Source organism: Battus philenor, unplaced genomic scaffold, assembly GCF_028537555.1.
Source record: "Battus philenor isolate CCGP_79_NKW_IND1 unplaced genomic scaffold, ilBatPhil1.0.hap1 SCAF_42, whole genome shotgun sequence".
NCBI classification, from domain to species: Eukaryota; Metazoa; Arthropoda; class Insecta; order Lepidoptera; family Papilionidae; genus Battus; species Battus philenor.
The window spans coordinates 65,001-72,500 of NW_027181707.1; the positions used below are offsets into that span (position 1 = coordinate 65,001).

The 7,500-nt window shown below is 53.0% G+C and overlaps 2 non-coding genes and 1 pseudogene across 2 annotated transcripts; all 3 read left to right on the plus strand.

Moving 5' to 3' along the window:
• The first annotated feature begins 1,089 nt into the window (after window positions 1–1,089).
• LOC137929118 (small subunit ribosomal RNA) lies at window positions 1,090–2,993 on the plus strand. Its single transcript, XR_011108693.1, has one exon. It is a non-coding gene; the product is annotated as a small subunit ribosomal RNA (ribosomal RNA).
• An 807-nt stretch (window positions 2,994–3,800) lies between these two features.
• Window positions 3,801–3,957, plus strand: LOC137929098 (5.8S ribosomal RNA). Its single transcript, XR_011108674.1, has one exon. It is a non-coding gene; the product is annotated as a 5.8S ribosomal RNA (ribosomal RNA).
• A 1,174-nt stretch (window positions 3,958–5,131) lies between these two features.
• LOC137929145 (large subunit ribosomal RNA) overlaps window positions 5,132–7,500 on the plus strand; it is a 4,896-nt pseudogene continuing 2,527 nt past the window's right edge.

A 7,500-nucleotide genomic window follows, 5' to 3' on the forward strand; every position in this document is an offset into this window, starting at 1 on the left:
TCGAGATCAGGGTCAGATATAGATATGTAGATCGGTGGTATGCAATCGATACGCGAACGCTCTATCGCGCTACGCGGAGACGCATACAGTCGTTCCCGCATATACATGGGACTGGCGCGAGACGCGCCGGTCGGCCGAATAGAGTTCTCTCCGATGCTCTTCTGTTTTGTTTTGTTTGTTGGTGGTTGTGGAGTGTGGAGTGTGTTTTTTTGGTTGGTGGGGTGTGTGTGGTGTGGTGGTGTTAGTTTGTTTGCGGAGATTGCGTTTTTTTTAGATTTAGTTTTTTTTTTTTTTTTTTTTATAAAAAAAAAAAAATTTAAAAATTATTCTTAGAAAACGCGCGCGAATCGAACAAAACTAATAACACCGATACACAAACAACGCGCGCCACCAACGAGAACGCCCGAAACTGAAACTTCTATAACCGACAAACGCACGAACGACACAGCGGCGGCGGAGGAGGGAAGAAAAAGGGGATCATCTCCCCACAACAACACACCGTAAACTGTGTCGGACGACGTCTCCGTTATGTAAGAGCGGAAGGCGTAAGAGAACGTCTCGTTTAATTAACGCGAACGGCGTTGGGCTCCCGAGTCGACTTCGGGGCGGCCCTTAACGCATCGCATCAACGAGCTCGTCGCGCGCTAGTCGCGCGACGGTCGATCATGATATATAAATCAAGGATTTCGGATCTCTCTAAAACCGGGCTGGAAATCGGTCATTGTTCGTTTTGCGAAACGATATTTTATAAAAGTGAAGATTTGTATGTGTCTCGTCAAAGAACGTTCCGATGAATCGGACGCGATGCCGCGTCCAAAGTAAATCTGGACGAACGCGAGGCGAGTGTTGAGATATACATTTTCCTCCGTGAACAGATAGAAAAACGAATTCATTTTGTTGTTGCGGTGTGGTGTTGTGTGTGTATTGTAATAAATACGCACGCACGCACGCACGCAAAAAGCTACCTAGGCACCGGCGCGTCACGGCGTTTCGAACGTCCGACGCGTCGCTTGTCACACGTCTATCATATCATCATCACCCTCATATCTCTCGTATGTGCGGTGTTGGTGTGTGTTAGCTCTAGCTAGCTCCCTGGTTGATCCTGCCAGTAGTTATATGCTTGTCTCAAAGATTAAGCCATGCATGTCTCAGTGCAAGCCGTATTAAGGCGATACCGCGAATGGCTCAATATATCAGTTTTGGTTCCTTAGATCTTACCTCGGTTACTTGGATAACTGTGGTAATTCTAGAGCTAATACATGCAATCAGAACTCTGACCAGTGATGGGATGAGTGCTTTTATTAGATCAAAACCAATCGACGGAGGGCCTCGCGTCCGAAGTCGTTAATTTTGATGAATCTGGATAACTTTTGCCGATCGCATGGTCCAGCACCGGCGACGCATCTTTCAAATGTCTGCCTTATCAACTTTCGATGGTAGTTTCTGCGACTACCATGGTTGTCACGGGTAACGGGGAATCAGGGTTCGATTCCGGAGAGGGAGCCTGAGAAACGGCTACCACATCCAAGGAAGGCAGCAGGCGCGCAAATTACCCACTCCCGGCACGGGGAGGTAGTGACGAAAAATAACGATACGGGACTCTTACGAGGCCTCGTAATCGGAATGAGTACACTTTAAATATTTTAACGAGGAACAATTGGAGGGCAAGTCTGGTGCCAGCAGCCGCGGTAACTCCAGCTCCAATAGCGTATACTAAAATTGTTGCGGTTAAAAAGCTCGTAGTTGCATTTGTGCGCCGCGCTGTCGGTGCACCGCATCCGCGGTGATACTGACACGTCTGCGGAGCATATCGTCGGTGAGCCGTCGGTAAAACGGCGGTTCAATATCAAAATCCTATCGCGGTGCTCTTCGGTGAGTGTCGAGATGGGCCGACAATTTTACTTTGAACAAATTAGAGTGCTCAAAGCGGGCTCAAAATGCTGCTTGAATATTTCGTGCATGGAATAATAGAATATGATCTCGGTTCTATTTTGTTGGTTTTCAGAACTCCGAGGTAATGATTAATAGGGATAACTGGGGGCATTCGTATTGCGACGTTAGAGGTGAAATTCTTGGATCGTCGCAAGACGAACATCAGCGAAAGCATTTGCCAAAGGTGTTTTCATCAATCAAGAACGAAAGTTAGAGGTTCGAAGGCGATTAGATACCGCCCTAGTTCTAACCGTAAATATGTCATCTAGCGATCCGCCGACGTTACTACGATGGCTCGGCGGGCAGCTTCCGGGAAACCAAAGATTTTGGACTCCGGGGGGAGTATGGTTGCAAAGCTGAAACTTAAAGGAATTGACGGAAGGGCACCACCAGGAGTGGAGCCTGCGGCTTAATTTGACTCAACACGGGAAATCTCACCAGGCCCGGACACCGGAAGGATTGACAGATTAACAGCTCTTTCTTGATTCGGTGGGTGGTGGTGCATGGCCGTTCTTAGTTGGTGGAGCGATTTGTCTGGTTAATTCCGGTAACGAACGAGACTCTAGCCTGCTAAATAGGCGTCGTCATTTAGGTGTGCGCCGCTCCGGTGGCGCAACTCACTGGCGACGTATTAAAATTCTTCTTAGAGGGACCGGCGGCTTCGAGCCGCACGAGATTGAGCAATAACAGGTCTGTGATGCCCTTAGATGTCCTGGGCCGCACGCGCGCTACACTGAAGGAATCAGCATGTTCTCCCTGGCCTAGAGGCCCGGGCAACCCGTTGAAACTCCTTCGTGCTGGGGATTGGGGTTTGCAATTATCCCCCATAAACGAGGAATTCCTAGTAAGCGCGAGTCATAAGCTCGCGTTGATTACGTCCCTGCCCTTTGTACACACCGCCCGTCGCTACTACCGATTGAATGATTTAGTGAGGTCTTCGGACCGACACGCGGTGGCTTCACGGCCGTCGGCGTTGCTGGGAAGTTGACCAAACTTGATCATTTAGAGGAAGTAAAAGTCGTAACAAGGTTTCCGTAGGGGAACCTGCGGAAGGATCATTAACGTGTGTGTATGTGTGCGAGACGCGTGATATGTTCACGAACGTTGTTGCGCCGCTGTTGCTGTTGTTGCTGTTGCGACGACGACGACGACGACGACGACGACTTCGTACATACCGTGTTTACACATATATATATGTAATACATCCATAATGATATATATATATACGACATATATACATATATATGTACGTACGCGCGCGCTGCTGTTCGTATCTAATGCGGACGAGCGCGCGCGCGTGTGCGTGCGTGTGTGTGTGCGTGTTTGTATATATGTATAAAAAATAAAATGTGAAATAATTGTCTCTAGCGTCTATTACGCCTAACGGCGCAGCGGCGACGGCGCCGTGGCGGTGGCCGGTGGCGGTGGTGGCATTCGTCGAAAGTGCTACCGCCGCCGCTGCCTCCGCCGCCGTCGAAGCGGCCGGGTGGCGGAAAAACGCCGAGAGACGAGCGCCGACCGGGGCATACCAAACGGAGCGTTCGAAGCGGTGAAAATCCCCACTGCCTAGCTCAGGCCCTTTATTGTCGGTTGGCGCTATACAAAACGAAATTTAAGCGGTTAGAAAGATGACAATGTCGTGCGTCACGCCAGCTCGTTGGGGGGTGCGCGGGTCGTCGTCGTTCATCATTCTAAAGGATTCGCGTCGGGGCGTTAAGCTTTTTCGGTGCCGTTTCTTTATGAACGCCTCGGCGCACATGAATTCGACCAACTTTCGACGTTAATACATAAAAACGGACAATCAAGTGGCCGACGGCGAGAGCCGTAGGCCGCTACCGTAAGTAATAACAACATTAAGAAAAAACCATTACCCTGGACGGTGGATCACTTGGCTCGCGGGTCGATGAAGAACGCAGTTAACTGCGCGTCATAGTGTGAACTGCAGGACACATTTGAACATCGACATTTCGAACGCACATTGCGGTCCGTGGAGAAATATCCAGGACCACTCCTGTCTGAGGGCCGGCTGTTAAAATATAAAAACCACACTGTTCGGTGTAGAACGCGCGCTACGTGCGCTCGCGCCGGTCGATGCGCGCGGCGGTGACGCGCGACGCGGCGGCGGCGGGTTGGTGGGGGGTGATGAACGAGCTCGCGGACGGTGCGATGGGACGATCTCTAATAAGAGTCTCTCGTCCGCGCCGCCGCGGCTCTCACTCTCTCTCTCTCACTATCCGCCGTCGCTGTCGTCGCGCTGCCGCTGCCGCACTACCGCGCGCGGGCGAGCGGGCGCGCGCTCTTTCGAACAATTGACGGTTTCCGTTGAACGTTCTTCGCGACGGACGACGGACGGCGGGGTGCTGCACCCCTCACGTCCGCGTACGCGCGGAGCGCGTTTACGGTCCGTTTAAATATATCGAATTGTATTGAATATGAAACGAGTGTGAAAAGATTACACGCATCGCTAAGACGCGAGTCTTCGTAGTGCGGTCTTCGTCCGAGCTCATCGGTTCGTGTATACGATATAATAAAATATATCGGAAGCACAGACGACGCGTCTCCGACGGATGCGACCGGCAGGCGGTGAATGTTTTCTTGCGCGGCAAGCGTAACGCACACACAAACATATGTAAGTAAACATTACGTGATGTTCATGTGCGCGCGCGCCTAGCCCGATGCGAGAGAGTTCACCGCTCGTCGTCGCTACGCATCCGTATTATGTCGGTGATACGCGTCGTCGTTCCAGTGCGAACGTTATATTATCGTATCGATACGGACCGATACCGAAAGGGCCGGACGATCGATCGCTAACGAAAAGTACTCGCGCTCGCGTATGCGTGTCGAGATTTTCGTTTACGCTCGTATCATCATAATCATCATCATCGTCATCGTCGTCGTTCATCGCGCAACGCGTGTTGTGTGTGCAGCGTTGCGTTGTGCGTGCGCGCGTCTAGAGACCTCTAAGGACTCGCGACGCGCGCGCCTCGCGCACGCGCACTCGCTCTGCGACGCGCGATGATCGCGACGGTGGGGGTGGTGTACGGTAGGCGGACTCGACGTCCGAAGGGCGTCCCGCGACGACGACCGGCCGCCGTGCGCGCTTGCTTGCTTGCGCGCGCGGTCCGTCGGTTCGTCGTCGTCAAAAATATAATAAGGGACGTCGCGTACGGATATCGCGTCTGCCTCGAATTTTTATCGTTGGCCTCAGATCAGGGAGGATCACCCGCCGAATTTAAGCATATTAGTAAGCGGAGGAAAAGAAACTAACAAGGATTTCCCTAGTAGCGGCGAGCGAACAGGAAAGAGCCCAGCACTGAATCCCGCGATCGTCTCGAGCGCGGGAGATGTGGTGTTCGGGAGGTTCCGCTTTCTCGTCGTCGATACTCCTGTCCAAGTTCGTCTTGAACGGGGCCGTTTTCCCGCAGAGGGTGCCAGGCCCGTAGCGACGGAGGGCGGCGGCGAGAGGGACTCTCCTAAGAGTCGGGTTGCTTGAGAGTGCAGCCCTAAGTGGGTGGTAAACTCCATCTAAGGCTAAATATAACCGCGAGACCGATAGCGAACAAGTACCGTGAGGGAAAGTTGAAAAGAACTTTGAAGAGAGAGTTCAAGAGTACGTGAAACCGTTCAGGGGTAAACCTGCGAAACTCGAATGAACGAACGGAGAGATTCATCGTCATTCCGCGGCGTACGCGCCCGCGCTCTGATGCGACGTCCGGTCCGCCTTTAATCGGGCGCTGTATCGCGTCGCACGGGCCGGTGCGCGTCGACGTCCGCGGAGGGCGTGCACTTCTCTCTCAGTAATGCATCGCGACCCGTTCGGGTGTCGATCTAAGCGCCGCCGACGGGCAGCCCAGCGTTCACTTCGCGCGAGCGGAGTCAGGACGTTGGACCGTTTCGCGGTAGCCGATCGGCCGCCGGACGGTATAATGATAAGAATCGCGCACGCGCTCTCTAAAGGCGCGTCCGGCCCGACGCAAGATAACGTCGTACACGAGGTCCTGCCCGAGCGCGGACCTCGTTGCGGCGCGTCTGTCGTCGCAGCCGTGCTGTCTCGGACCGTGCGCGTCTCTGTCTGCGATGATTCAGTTTCGGGCACTCGCAGGACCCGTCTTGAAACACGGACCAAGGAGTCTAGCATGTGTGCGAGTCATTGAGTATTTGTATAAACTGAAAGGCGCAACGAAAGTGAAGGCGCGCGCTAGCCGCGCGCTCAGGGAGGATGGAGTGTACGTCCTTTGCGATCTGCACTCTCGCACTCCCGAGGCGTCTCGTTTCCAATCCGTGAATGCAGGCGCGCTCTGAGCAGAGATGCTGGGACCCGAAAGATGGTGAACTATGCCTGGTCAGGTCGAAGTCAGGGGAAACCCTGATGGAGGACCGTAGCGATTCTGACGTGCAAATCGATCGTCGGAACTGGGTATAGGGGCGAAAGACTAATCGAACCATCTAGTAGCTGGTTCCGTCCGAAGTTTCCCTCAGGATAGCTGGCGTCGATGAAGAACAGTCTCATCCGGTAAAGCGAATGATTAGAGGCATTGGGGCCGAAACGACCTCAACCTATTCTCAAACTTTAAATGGGTGAGAGCTCCGGCTTACTCGAACGATGAAGCCGGAGATCTGATGACGGTGCCAAGTGGGCCAATTTTGGTAAGCAGAACTGGCGCTGTGGGATGAACCAAACGTAGTGTTAAGGCGCCCAAAAAACGCTCATGGGACACCATGAAAGGCGTTGGTCGCTCATGACAGCAGGACGGTGGCCATGGAAGTCGGAATCCGCTAAGGAGTGTGCAACGACTCACCTGCCGAAGCAACCAGCCCTGAAAATGGATGGCGCTGAAGCGTTTTGCCTATACACTACCGTTACGGGCATATACGGCGAGCGCGTTTCGCGCGCACGCTTTATTAGGCCGTAACGAGTAGGACGAGCGCGGCGGAGAGCGCAGAAGGGTCTGGGCGCGAGCCCGCCTGGAGCCTCCGTCGGTGCAGATCTTGGTGGTAGTAGCAAATACTCCAGCGAGGCCCTGGAGGACTGACGTGGAGAAGGGTTTCGCGTGAACAGTAGTTGCTCGCGAGTCAGTCGATCCTAAGCTCAAGGAGAGATCTTATGTCGATGCGGCGTGTTTATTTTTATTTTTTTTGAAAACAAAAAATTTAAGAACTAAATAACGCCCTTTGAGCGAAAGGGAATCCGGTTCCTATTCCGGAACCCGGCAGCGGAACCGTTTCAATAATCGTTCCCTCGTTTCAAAGCGAGTGTTCGACGGGGTAACCCGAAGTGGCCTGAAGACGCCGCCGAGGGGTCCGGGAAGAGTTTTCTTTTCTGCCTGAGCGTTCGAGTTCCATGGAATCCTATAGAAGGGAGATATGGTTCGGAACGCGAAGAGCACCGCATTTGCGGCGGTGTCCGGATACTCTCTGCGGACCTTGAAAATTCAGGTGAGGGATGTACGTGGAGATGTCGCGCCGGTTCGTACCCATATCCGCAGCAGGTCTCCAAGGTGAAGAGCCTCTAGTCGATAGAATAATGTAGGTAAGGGAAGTCGGCAAATTGGATCCGTAACTTCGGAA